The sequence below is a fragment of the Chrysemys picta genome, chromosome 16, assembly GCF_011386835.1.
Source record: "Chrysemys picta bellii isolate R12L10 chromosome 16, ASM1138683v2, whole genome shotgun sequence".
In the NCBI taxonomy this organism is placed as follows: domain Eukaryota; kingdom Metazoa; phylum Chordata; order Testudines; family Emydidae; genus Chrysemys; species Chrysemys picta.
In genome coordinates, this window is record NC_088806.1 from 16,244,874 (window position 1) to 16,257,877 (window position 13,004).

General features: G+C 47.4%; 1 protein-coding gene across 7 annotated transcripts in view; it reads right to left on the bottom strand.

Moving 5' to 3' along the window:
• CDON (cell adhesion associated, oncogene regulated) overlaps positions 1 to 6,335 on the bottom strand; it is a 93,120-nt gene extending 86,785 nt beyond the window's left edge. For 3 of the 7 annotated variants that reach the window (XR_010593255.1, XM_042851978.2, XM_042851976.2), the window contains exon 1: positions 6,154 to 6,306. The gene's annotated coding sequence lies outside the window, so the exon portion shown is untranslated. Of the gene's footprint in view, positions 1 to 2,570; positions 2,701 to 6,153 lie in introns of those variants that run through there. The other 4 variants (XR_010593256.1, XM_008171083.4, XM_024107734.3 and 1 more) reach the window with 4 other exon arrangements.
• Positions 6,336 to 13,004: the final 6,669 nt, after the last annotated feature.

Sequence of the window (13,004 nt, forward strand, 5' to 3'; positions counted from 1 at the left end):
TAAATCAGCAGCCACTGTTTCTATAGTGTCCTACATCAGATTTCATTCAGCACTGTGCAGAGCTTGACAGCTGGCCAGCAGAGGGAGTACACAGCAGCTATTAAACTGTTCCCAGAACTGCATGATAAGCATCAAAAACGCTGGTACACAAACAAAGTAGTAAACAAAATAGAGGCATCTTAGCTTCTACAAGAAACATAAAAGGAGAAAAGGCAAAAAAATGTCTGCAAAATGAGAACAAAAATAGGAGAAAACAAGTTTTATTTTCAGGTTTTTCAGGGGGAACTCCAAACAAAAGTAAGAACTGCAAACTATTAGTTACTTTTCAGCATCTTAAGATGTTAAACAACTGAGTTCTGCTGTTGTCCCCCCGCTAACATGGGAAATTCCAGCATCAGCATTTCAATATGATGTACCTGGTTCAGTGACAATGCACAACGTGTATTTTGCCTCTAATGCAGGCACATTTAATAGTAAATAAGTGGTTAAATATGTGCTTATAAAAATTCAGATCATATGGTAATCAAAGTATCAAAAACGGTATTTATCTCAGAAAGACCTACAGTTCTTCATTTTCTGAGACTGTTCCCCTTTTGAAAACCCATTTCTTAATTTTACTCTATCATTTCTTATTTTTATTCTTCTGCTATTTAAGCTAATGAGCCCTATCTTGGTATTGCCACTTCCAACTCCAGCTTTAAATTACTAAACAAACAGTTTTAAACATTAACAATGACACAAACTTCTGTTAGTTATGTCACTTCACAATTTTAAGGAGGGGTTCTTACTGAAATGATATGGACTCAACGAGGTGGCAGTGTCCTTTTTTATTCCCCCCCCCCCCCCCATGTGAAAAACAGACTTCTAGTGATGTGGAAGTTTGTGGGTGTGTCCTGTCTTGAACCTGTCCAGGTGGTAACTACAGCTAATTCTTATAACAAAAAACCCACTAACCCCCATCCCTGCCACTGGATTTTAAGTAATTAGTTTACTGAAGAGTACATATGCAGTCAAATTGTACCAAGCTAAAACTGTGCTACAACAAAAACACCCTTTTTACAGTTATGACATGTACTATTAAGTTTAGCAACCTGAAGTAAATTCATGCCATGAAATGTTTAAATAATGATATTCAAGATCTGAACATCTTTAGAATACTACAGCAATGTTAAGAAAAGGATTGTTGCCATCAGCAACTAAGTTGTCTAATACAAAAGCACACCCTCTTCCTAAAGACTTTTTTCTTTTTTAATAGACAGCATAGCACCACTTTGTTGTTCAGTTTACTTCACACAAAATGACTCTGTCAAACTGTCAGCTAAGCTCTCCAAAGTGCAACTTTATTTTAAGAGGTATAGATGTCACAGAATGACCTATTTTGTTCAAGATCATGAAATGAAAACATCTGTCAATAAACCACCAAATGTGAAAAAAAGAGTGCATCTAGCTACCAGGTAATCCTAATTACAGATGGCTGTAAAGTGAATAAAAACTTTACATATAATAATGAGTTTTGCAGTCTTTAACCTGTATACATATTGGAATTGTGCATTTACAAAATTAGACACCTAGTCAAAATTCTAACCAAACTGACATCTTAAGACTATGCATTCAATATGTTACTCTTGTACAACTAGTTTCTAGGAACTTCATTATGTAAAATGTAATAAAGTAGCTATATTATTGCTGGCACAGAACAATTCAAGTAGGTAACTGAAATACAAGGTGTCCTACATGTGGTCAGATTTATTAGCTTCCCAATCCTTTCAAGTTAAGACAATGTGACAGAATATGGGGAAAAAAGTATTTATTTTTTATGTTAATACATTTTTTGTTACGTTAAAACAACACTAACAAATTTCTTTAGTGATAATGTAAATTTACTTACTGAGATAATTACAGGAAGCGCTGCAAGTTTGCACCTAAATTCAGATTTCTACTTTTAGTCAAAATGACAAAAAATAAACTCTCGAATATACTACAACAGCCTGTATTAGCTCAAGGCTGGCTGAAAGTTCTTCCATTAAGTCACCAGCCATATAATCCCACTCACTCACTCATGAGAAAAAACTAAAACAACCAATTAACCAACATTAAATTCAAACTCAAGACCAGTTACTAAGATTTTATTTTAATAAAAATACACAATTGAATCAAGAAAATCTTAAAAATAAAAAATACAAGTTATTTGAAATCGCAAGACGTTTTAAAATGTACAAAAGAAGGTTCTTTAAGAATTACACTTTTTTGCTCTAGACTAACTTCAGAGAAAGCAACATATTAGGCAAAAATAATATTGAGGTATCAATTTTAAAGTTTTAAGACAATAAAGAGGATATGAAGAGTGAGTTCAGGTTCTTCTAGCATTATAATTTTATATCTACAATGACCTGGGACAAAAAAAAAATCAAAATATATAATTATTTTAAATTGACTTTTGTGGTGACAAGTTAAAAGAAAACAATCATGCAGATTTACTTTCTTTGGAAGACTGCAATAAAACCCCAAATTGTTAACAATTAGTCAAGGTAAAACAGCTGACATCCTGTAAATTGTTTTTAGAAACTCACCAGACTTGCAAGTATATGTTTTTATATTTGTTTTCCTCCAATTTGTGTCTACAGTTTGAGAACTAACGAGTCAGACGGGTGCAATAAATTGTGTGGATGAGTTCATCTCAGTGCCCAATACACACCACAGTTCCACTTTAAATATAAGAAGTCTTGGCTAATAGTGTGCCTTTGGGTTGGGCTTTTCTCTTACAAGATAAGCTGTTAAGTCATGCCTTGATTTTAGATCTGCCAACATATGAATTCTTCCAATGCAGCCTCCTCCGCCCACCATCAACACTGCTATACTACTCGCTCTCTCCCCCCACTACCACCAAAAAAAGGCACTGCAGGGCAGAAATTCCTCAGGTGCTCGCTAATGGAATTCCCAGGGTCTCTGAGCCGCTTCGAGGATCAAGAGATCTCATAGCCCCTGCTGGGGTAAGGCGCAACGAGTCTGTTCCATTTAATCAAATACAGAATGAATTTTCAGCCCTATTCACTAGGCTGTCTCCAGGGCTCCAAAAAGGCACCAGGGAGCTAGAAGCACACTAATGTGGCTCTTTCAGGCAAATATAATTAGTTTGATTTTAAAAAGCCACATTAATAATATCACCTCAGTACTATTATTCAGATCACACCAGTGATACTGTAGGAAATGAAAAAAGAATCATGGAAAAGGGGTTTATTTTCCTATAAGCTAAGATTTTGAAAGTGACATTCCATATTATTCCATATGGCAGGATTCCGTACTTTTAACTGAAAAACATGAAGTTATCTCCTTTACTAAGTGCACATTAATACAAATTAGCATTTATATTGAAACTGGTACCAACTCATCTCTTTATTTTAGAATAAGTGCCACTAAATATTATAATTTTATGAGTCTTACATTCTCCAGATATTACATTACCACAATTACAAAATAACTTTCTCCTTTAATTTTAGTGATTTTTGTTTATGTCCCAAAGTACAATGTCTGTTACAAGACAGAAAGATACCAAAAAATCCCTATCTCAACGAGATTCCAATAAAGAGACTGATGATAGGATGCACAGGGGAATTCAGAGAAAATAAAAAATATATCCCAGTATATTCCTATTATAGTCAATATAGTAAATAAGTTTGGGGTTTTCCCCTCAAAGTTCTGTTTAAAAACAAACGAATGGAATCCACAAATATATATTCATTTTTCAGTTTATATATACACAGTTTGAGGGAAAACATTTCTAGTGAATAAGATTTCCCCCCCCCCCCCATGTATACTTAAAGATAAAATAAAGAGCCCAGACTACCTAATTTAATATGAGCAAAGAAAGTCATGAAAATGTTTTGTCAAGCTGAAAACAAACCCTGTCTGATGAGGCAATAGAACAAGAACAATTAAATTAGGTTTACCTTTCACTTTTAGTGACAAGAGCCCCCACTCAAGTACACAAATCTCATTCAACTCTGCCTTGCTGACCTGCATAAAGCTGTCCATCTAAACAACATCAATTTAATTAGCTCACTTCAAAGTCAAACCACCTGCAACAGCAGGCAAGGACTGATGCAAACCTACACTGGCTGGATCAGTGAGGTCCAACTCTATGATCCTTTGTACTTTTTGATCTTGAAGCTTGGGATGTGCTCAAGCATTTCATACCAAAAATAAAGAGTTTGAACAACCCAAGAAGGGTTTTATTAGACAAAAATGAGTTGCACATGAATCATTACTTCTCATAAATAATGATCTTGGGAATCTATGCTTTGCTCATGAAATTATATCGTCCTCTCAAGACTATCAATTAAACAAGATTCTGAATGCAGTTAAACAACATTAAGAACAACGAAGTACATTTTGGATGTTAAATAGTCAAAACACTGGCTGAATTCAACTTCAAGGAAGTGCAAAGGTTTCCCCATTTGACAGTGTTTGTCTACTTTTCCAAGTTGCTCATTTGTGCACTGTACAATTTCAACACGTGCTTAACAGATAGTGGCAGTTTGCGCTGCTCCTTGACAGTAAGAATGTTTTCTAGCTGAGTAGCAGTTAGTCAAACAGCTAATTTAAAATTTCCAAACAAAATCTAATCTTTCATCCTGTCCCAAATGAAGAGAACGTCCCAACAGCTGCTGCTATAAATAGTCTTAAGAAAAACAAGAGGCAACTTACAATTTAATGTTTAAAAGGAGCTGTACTGAATGTTAATTTGACAATCTGAAGTTGACAGCTGTCTCTCTCAATCACATTTACCAACTATATGCCAGGCACTGCCTTTAGTTCTGCTGAGTATATGTTTCTGTCTATGAGGTACCAGAGTATTATTATTGTATTGAGCAGCAGAATGACTGAAGACCAGGTAGCTTGGGTTCTGCTGCCCTTGGTTTTGCTCTGGGAACATTTGCGGGATTAAGCTATCAACATCAGAACTTAAGGAGGCAGTGTCAGACTAGCCCTCTCCTCTCATACCTAATCCAGGCAACTCAGGAAGGCAATCACTCCTATGTCTCTTCCTAGGCTTCAACTGGAGGATGTGAGGTGTTGTTTATCAAAAACAAGCCCACAATAGTCCCAAGGTGGAGCAGCTGGTATCTGGTGATCTCTGTCTCCAGAAATGACCTTTCCTTGCACCCCCTACCTGCTATATTCCCAGGAAATTCTATAGTACCTACAGGGTGGGAAGTCACACCAAGATCTTTAAGCATCACAGGAAGGTAAATAGCCCAGTATAACACCCTTCAATGCTAACACCATCCAGGAATAGCTTAGCACCTTTCCTGGAGCCTACAGAGGGGACATCACACTGGCTGGTCCTAGCTAATGCATCACAACCCTATGCACGGTACCTGAAGGAGACTGCCCTGGCTAGGGACCTGGCCACGCAGCACCCAAGGCTTACCCCCTGTTGCCACTCACTCATTAGTTGAGAGCACTGAAGGCAAGAGCTTCGCTTGCCAGTCACTCTCCAAGCCTGATCCACCAGTTGGCACCCAGCACCTCCCAACCCCCCCGCCTGGCACCCAGCACCTCCCAACCCCAACCCCCCCGCCTGGCACCCAGCAGCCCCAACACTGAACTGCCTGGCACCCAGCACCTCCCAACCCCAACCTCCCCACTTGGCACCCAGCACCTCCCAACCCCCCCGCCTGGCACCCAGCACCTCCCAACCCCAACCCCCCCGCCTGGCACCCAGCAGCCCCAACACTGAACTGCCTGGCACCCAGCACCTCCCAACCCCAACCCCCCCCGCCTGGCACCCAGCCCCCCCCGCCTGGCACCCAGCACCCCCCAACCCCAACCTCCCCGCCTGGCACCCAGCACCCCCCAACCCCAACCCCCCCGCTTGGCACCCAGCACCCCAGATCCCCTGAACCAGAACCCAGCACGCCCCGCCTAGCAACCAGCATCCCCGCTCCCGGCACCCCCCAGCCCCGATCCCCCCGCCTGGCACCCAGCACCTCCCAAAATCGATCCCCACGCCTGGCACCCAGCATCGCCGCCTGGCACCCAGCACCCCCTGGACCCCTCCAGGTAACCTGCCCCGACCCGCGCGACACCCCCTCCGCCTAGCCACCCTGTCCCGGCCAGGCCAGCCGGCGCCCCGCAGCCCCGCCCCGGTACCTCTCAGCAGCCGGGCTGGCCGTGCCCAGACAGCCCCCGCTCCCGCTCGGCAGCCGCCCCCAGTACATTCCAGAGAGTGCGGGCGATCCGGACCGGACCCTCCATCCACCACCGCCCGCCCCGACCGCTGCCTCGCGCACACTGACCGCACTCGGCGGCGGGGCCCCGGGCGGCCCCTCCCCCGCGCGCGCCCGGACCCCGCCCAGCGCCAGAGGGCGCGCGCAGGCCACGCCCCCGAGCCCCTCCCTCCGCCCGCTCTCAGCCAACTGCCACTGGTCCCCTCCCGCTCCACTCGGAATGTACCAACGCTGCAGATGGGGGTGGGGAGCCGATGGCCAAACACACGCCTCCCCTCACACCTCGCACAGGGGCTGGGCCGGCACGCGTGGGAGAACCCGCGGACGGGACGCGGAGCTACTGGCCCTTTAAAGGGCCGAAGGGACGGAGAAGCGTCTGGTTCGTGGCCCACGTGCGCGGTGCCCACAGGTGCGGCCCTATGGCCCTGCCCGAGGACCGGCCCCGAGAGCGCTGCCTCCACCTCGGCCTCGCCGTGGGGCTCCCGTCCCTCGCCGCCTGTGGGCGGCTGCGGCATCATCACCCCGCCCCGCACGGGCTACCCAGAGCGGCAGCGGCATCGCCCCCCCACCCCTCCGCACAGGGCTCCGCAGCCCCTCACCCCCCCCACAGGGCCCCCCGCCCTCTCAGAGCCTGCCTGGCACAGCCCCACCCCCACACAGGGCCCCCCTGCCCTCCCAGAGCCTGCCTGGCACAGCCCCACCCCCACACAGGGCCCCCCTGCCCTCTCAGAGCCTGCCTGGCACAGCCCCACCCCCACACAGGGCCCCCCCTGCCCTCCCAGAGCCTGCCTGGCACAGCCCCCCCACACACACAGGGGCCCCCCGCCCTCCCAGAGCCTGCCTGGCACAGCCCCCCCCCACACACACAGGGGCCCCCCGCCCTCCCAGAGCCTGCCTGGCACAGCCCCCCCCACACACACACAGGGCCCCCCGCCCTCCCAGAGCCTGCCTGGCACAGCCCCACCCCCACACAGGGGCCCCCCGGCCCTCCCAGAGCCTGCCTGGCACAGCCCCCCCCCCACACACACAGGGGCCCCCCGCCCTCCCAGAGCCTGCCTGGCACAGCCCCCCCACACACACACAGGGCCCCCCGCCCTCCCAGAGCCTGCCTGGCACAGCCCCACCCCCACACAGGGGCCCCCCGGCCCTCCCAGAGCCTGCCTGGCGCAGCCCCACCCCCACACAGGGGCCCCCCGCCCTCTCAGAGCCTGCCTGGCGCAGCCCCCCCCCCAGGGCCCCCCGCCCTCCCGGAGCCTGCCTGGCATAGCCCCACCCCCACACAGGCCCCCCTTGCCCTCCCAGAGCCTGCCTGGCACAGCCCCACCCCCACACAGGGCCCCCCTGCTCCCCCAGAGCCCTGCCTGGCACAGCCCCCTGCCCCCCCAGAGCCCTGCCTGGCACAGCCCATGCCTGCACAGGGCTCTCCACAGGGCCCCTTCTGCTCTCCCAAAGGTGCTGGAGGTTTGGCAGCACCTCCTGGGTTGAAGTGGCCCCCCTGTCCCCCCAGAGCCTGCCTGGCGCAGCCCCCTGCCCTGCTTGGCACAGCCCCCTGCCCCCCCAGAGCCCTGCCTGGCACAGCCCCCTGCCCTGCTTGGCACAGCCCCCTGCCCCCCCAGAGCCCTGCCTGGCACAGCCCATGCCTGCACAGGGCTCTCCACAGGGCCCCTTCTGCTCTCCCAAAGGTGCTGGAGGTTTGGCAGCACCTCCTGGGTTGAAGTGGCTTTTGTTTGATGGTTTTCAGCATCCCCACTATAAAAATTGTTTCAGTGCCACTGCCAGAGCCCTGCCTGACATAGTCCCTGTGCCCCCACCTCACATGACTCTCCACAGGGGATGCCCCTCTGCCTGGCATGGGCCTGTGACCAGGAGGTGTTTGGAGGCTCTTAGCTTGCAGGTCCATTTCCCCTTCCACAGGGCTCCCCTGGCTTGGTGGCAGTGCAGGTAATAACATCGACTCACAGGACACCCTGGCCACACCGCAGAGTAGTCTGGATGGAGGCAGCATCAAGGCCCATAGAAGGGTGGAGCCAGTCAAGGCACTGATGCTGGGAGGGGAGGAGGGAGTTTTATGGCTCCCAAGGTGTTTCACAAGGGGGGGCTTCCAGCTTGGCATCTGGAGTAGTCAATCTAATCCCAACCATGAGTGGACTAGGCCAATTGCAATGGTGCATTGCATATGCAATCACCCAGCAACCGCTTCTGCTGCTTCTCATATTCCGCTTCTGTGGGTCTCAACCCATCCCCCAAATTCCCCTTCCGCCTCGCTGGCACCTCCCTCCATCTAGCAATGTGGCAAAAGCAGGGTGGTCACAACCCTCTTCCACCTATTCACAACCCCCATGCTAAGAAGATGGGTTCTGCTTTATACATCCCCTTTGACCATTTTATGAAAATTTACCAGATAGCATTTAAAACAAACCAAAGTTGGAAAGACAGTACTACACTACAAAAATGGGTTGGGCTGAACTTGGATTTCTGTCCAGATTTAACCACAAAAGATCACACAAAATATTTGTGAAATTCTGATCATATGCAATGACATTCAATATCGACAACTTGTTAAATTGCAAAGCATTAGACATAATCTTCGGAATTACACATTGAATGATTGCATTACAACATTTAACTATCTCCTGCTTTGTCCCCAAACCCTTATTATTCTTCATAGCCTTGACAGTCATGCAGCAAAAACATCAAGGTCATGAAATTAAATGTCAATTGCCTCATATAATAATTTTTGGTTTTCAAAAAGGAACAACAGGAAGTTGCAGCATGGTCTACTTTATGGAAACATATGCAAGTGGATTTCATAGATTTCTATAGCCTTTTATATGGAGAACAGGCAAGGCTTTACTGATTCAATTGACTAAACCTATTATATACAGATCATCTAACTCTATTGCTGAGTTTGTAATGCTGGATTAATTTACCAGTAGAACAGATTAAAAGAAAACTATTTTACACATTTCATTTGCATGATGGAAAATGTGATATGGCTTCATGGGAAGAGGAGACCAATCCTGTGATTAATAAGAAGATGGCTTTTGTGCTCTGGCAAAACAGCACAAATATAAAGTTAGTTCGTTTCACTAACTAGTGGCAAAAGAAAAGGAAGATACGTCAGGGAAAGAAAGGCAAAAATATCTTATAAAGGTTGTCAACTTTAAAGGTGCAGATTCTAAAGTCTTCTTTTTTTTTTATTAAGGCAGGTTAATCAAGTATGACTGGAAGAAGTCAACTTGTAATAGAAACACGTTAATAATACAATTGTAGCTAATATAGGTACCAACAACTATGTGGTATGTCATCTGCAGCTTGGGTTCAAGTGTGATGTTCCCAGAGGCCATGGTGATGGAGAACATGATAAATTTCAATGTAAAAGCTGTACTCTTGTAAATGAAGGGGAGTTATATAACTAAACTTCCTGCCCCCAGGGAGTCCCAAAGCCTTGAAATGAATACAGCGAGCCTCATTCAGATCTCACACCGGTGTAAATCAGGAGTAACTCCACTGATGTCAGCTGGGTTGAGATCAGAATGAAGGCTATGCTTTTGGGATACCTTTTTTTCATCTAAACAAGGAAGTTTGACTTCCTTGCAGCATATACAGCAGAATCTTGCTAGTCTAATCACCACCCAGCTCAAACTGTCATCTGAAGCTGCAAATGTCTTTTTAGATGCATAGATTTACGTACATAAAGATGACTTCCCCAGGTATCCAAATCTCTGGAGGTTTAGTGTTCCCTGAGAACTTCAAGTAACTGAGGTTCCACAGTACTAGATAGTTTGGCAATCTAATGTTATTGTAACAGGCTATTTGTATTAAAGTCGCAACTAGAGGCTCTGACCAAGATCAGGGCTTTATTGTACAGGACACTGTACAAACACAGGATAAGTCAGTCCCTATCTAGAAAAGTTTTCTATCTAAACAGACAAGACAAAGAGTGGGAGTGAAATCAGAGACACAGAGAGCTAAAAAGACTTGCCCAAGGTTAGACAGCAGGTCCACAACACTGCTGGAATAGAACCCAGGTCAGAATCCTAGTCCACTGCCTACGCTACTGTCTCTGGGCCACAGGAGCTAAGCGGATTGTAGGGGAGCCCACTCAGTCTACAAGTTTCTTTATGGATTATTTCAGGTGTCTCCTTTGACACACAAGCATTGCACAAATTGTCTGGTAACCAAGATGGAAGAGGTTTCCTTGAGAATAGACTTCACTGAGGATTTCCAGTGAAAATGGAAACGCATCCCACCGAAGTTTTACCCAGTCACATTTTCAACAGAAGAGTTGTTTATATTCATATTACTCCCATAGTTCCTCAGATATTATAGCACCACAGTGCACTTCAATTAAGGCCTGCCCTAAACGAAAAGAGAGTGGGACTGGATGGGTCATGGGATCATTAATGATTTACAGTCCCATTCAGTCCAAATCACCAATTTGACTCCCGTGCAGTGTACCCTATTGAGCTAGCTTTAGCATTTAGTTTATTTAGCAGTAACCCAAAGAACCTACAGGCCGGAATCCTGTATGACATTGGCTTCAGCAGTTAGTATAAGGCTTGAGGCCTATGAACTTTGGCACAGATAAATGGCCTAATGGTCACCCCTAAATTTTGGGGAACTGGGAATAGAGTGATTTAGGAGGACGTTTGTCCATGAAGACACCAGCCAGCCACAGGAACATGAGCTAACACCAGCTTTTGTATATTTTAGAATAGGAACATCTGCAGGTGTCTCACCATAAGAGTGCCATGGCAACGAATTGATAAATTGAGATAATTAATATACTAACCTATAGGAGAAGGGCATCACAACATCAGTAGGGTGAGAAAATACAAATAAGGAAGAGGGGAGAAACCCCAACTGAATAGGCATAGTGGCAACAGCGTCACATATTATAAAAATTGTATCCCAGCCAGTGTGCAGGAGGAGAGAGAGATGTAGCCCTTGGGAGGTGCCAGGATGATGGCCAGTGGTGATAATGAGGAAGGTGATGGTGATGAGGAAGATAACTAACATTTCAGGTTCTGCAAGGGATGGTGTGAGCATATAGATGTGAAGATGGACATTCTATATTATCTCTTTCTACCTTGATGGGTTAGAGTGTTTGTGACTTTGCCAACGTATCAATAAACTATTACAAATGCAGAAGGATTCCTGAAGTGTGAGTGTTGCAACTGTGCACAACAGGGTTTCCCACTGAACAGTAATGTTAATAATATTGGGCCTGATCTTGGGACAAGAACCTGTCAACCCTTCAAGTGATAACTGGGAATTCTTAATTAATCAATATATTGAATACACAATCTATAGATTGGGCTACAGCAGGCTTTGATGCCTTATGTGAAACAAATTGCTAATCTCAGTCCAGCTCCCAGTAGCAGATGGCCAGATCATAAACACATCCCCACAATTGCCACCCTTGTTAGAGTCAGCAGAGGAGTCAAGGATTGAATAGGTCTTGGAGGCTGGAGTCCTCTCTTCTTGCTGGAGGTGATCTCTCCAGGTCAGGGGGAATTGGCTGAGGATAGGGTGGGATTCTTCCTCTAGTCCCATGGATGAACAGAAGACTTGAGTCTCCAGAATGATGTCCTATCACCATGATTTACAAAGACCCACAAGCGAAAGTCTAAGGGTTTTAAAATGCTGCAGTTGCACTGCTGTGGCACTTCAATGAAGACACTACCTACACCAATGGGAGAGGTTCTCCTGTTGGCCTGGGTAATCCACCTCCCTGAGAGGCAGTTGCTAGGTCAACGGGAGAATTCTCCTGTTGACCGAGTTGTGTCTGCACCAGAGGTTTGGTCCATTTAACTTTGTTGCTCAGGATTTTTCACGCCCTTAAGCGACACAGTTATGCTGACCTACAGCAGAAAATTAGGTTAGCATAACTGCGGTGCTCAGGGGTGTGAAAACCCTTGAGTGGCGTAGGTAAGCCAACTGAAGTCCCTGCATAGACGGTGCGAGGTCAGTGGAAGAATTCTCCCGTCGACCTAGCTACTGCCTCTCCGGGAGGCGGGCTACCTATGCCAACGGGAGAACCCCTCCCGTTGGCATTGGTAGCATCTTCACTGAAGCACTGCAGCCGAGCAGCTGTGCCATTGTAGCGTTTTAAGTAGCCCAACCCTAAATGAAACAAGCTCAACTTTGAGAGCTTGGGTTGTAACACATAAAATACAAATGGAAATAACATAAGGAGTTGAGGGCTTGTCTATATGTAAAAAGCTACAACAGCAGAGCTACACCACTGTAGTGCTTCAGTGTAGAGACACTACCTACACCAAAGAGAGTCCACCAACTGCATAGGTAATCCATCTCCCCGAGAGGTGGTAGCAGGGCCGGTGCAACCATTAGGCGAACTAGGTGGTCGCCTAGGCCCTAAGGTGCCAAGTGGTTGGGGGCACCAAAAAGCGGTGCCGTGGCTCGGCAGGGAGGAGCTGCCTTCCGGAGGCACTGGAAAGCCAGAGCATCGGCTTGCGGTGGCGGCGAGCCACATCCATGGAGGTGCTGGCGCAGTGCAGGGGGGCAGCAGCCCTGCAAAGGCGGCGGCACCGCTAGCAGGGAGCAGCCGCACCCCCCACCCCTCCTGCCCAGGCTGCGGCCCAGCGCTCCCCTGGGGGCTCCTGAAGGCTGCAGTGGATGCATGCGGGCAGCGGCCCCTGTGCGCCCCCCGGCTACCCCCTTGCCGCGCTCAGGTTCTGCGGCTCCCAGGCATGTGAACCATCGCCGGGGCGCGGGGCCCTGAGCCTGCTCCAGGAGGCGCAGCGGCGG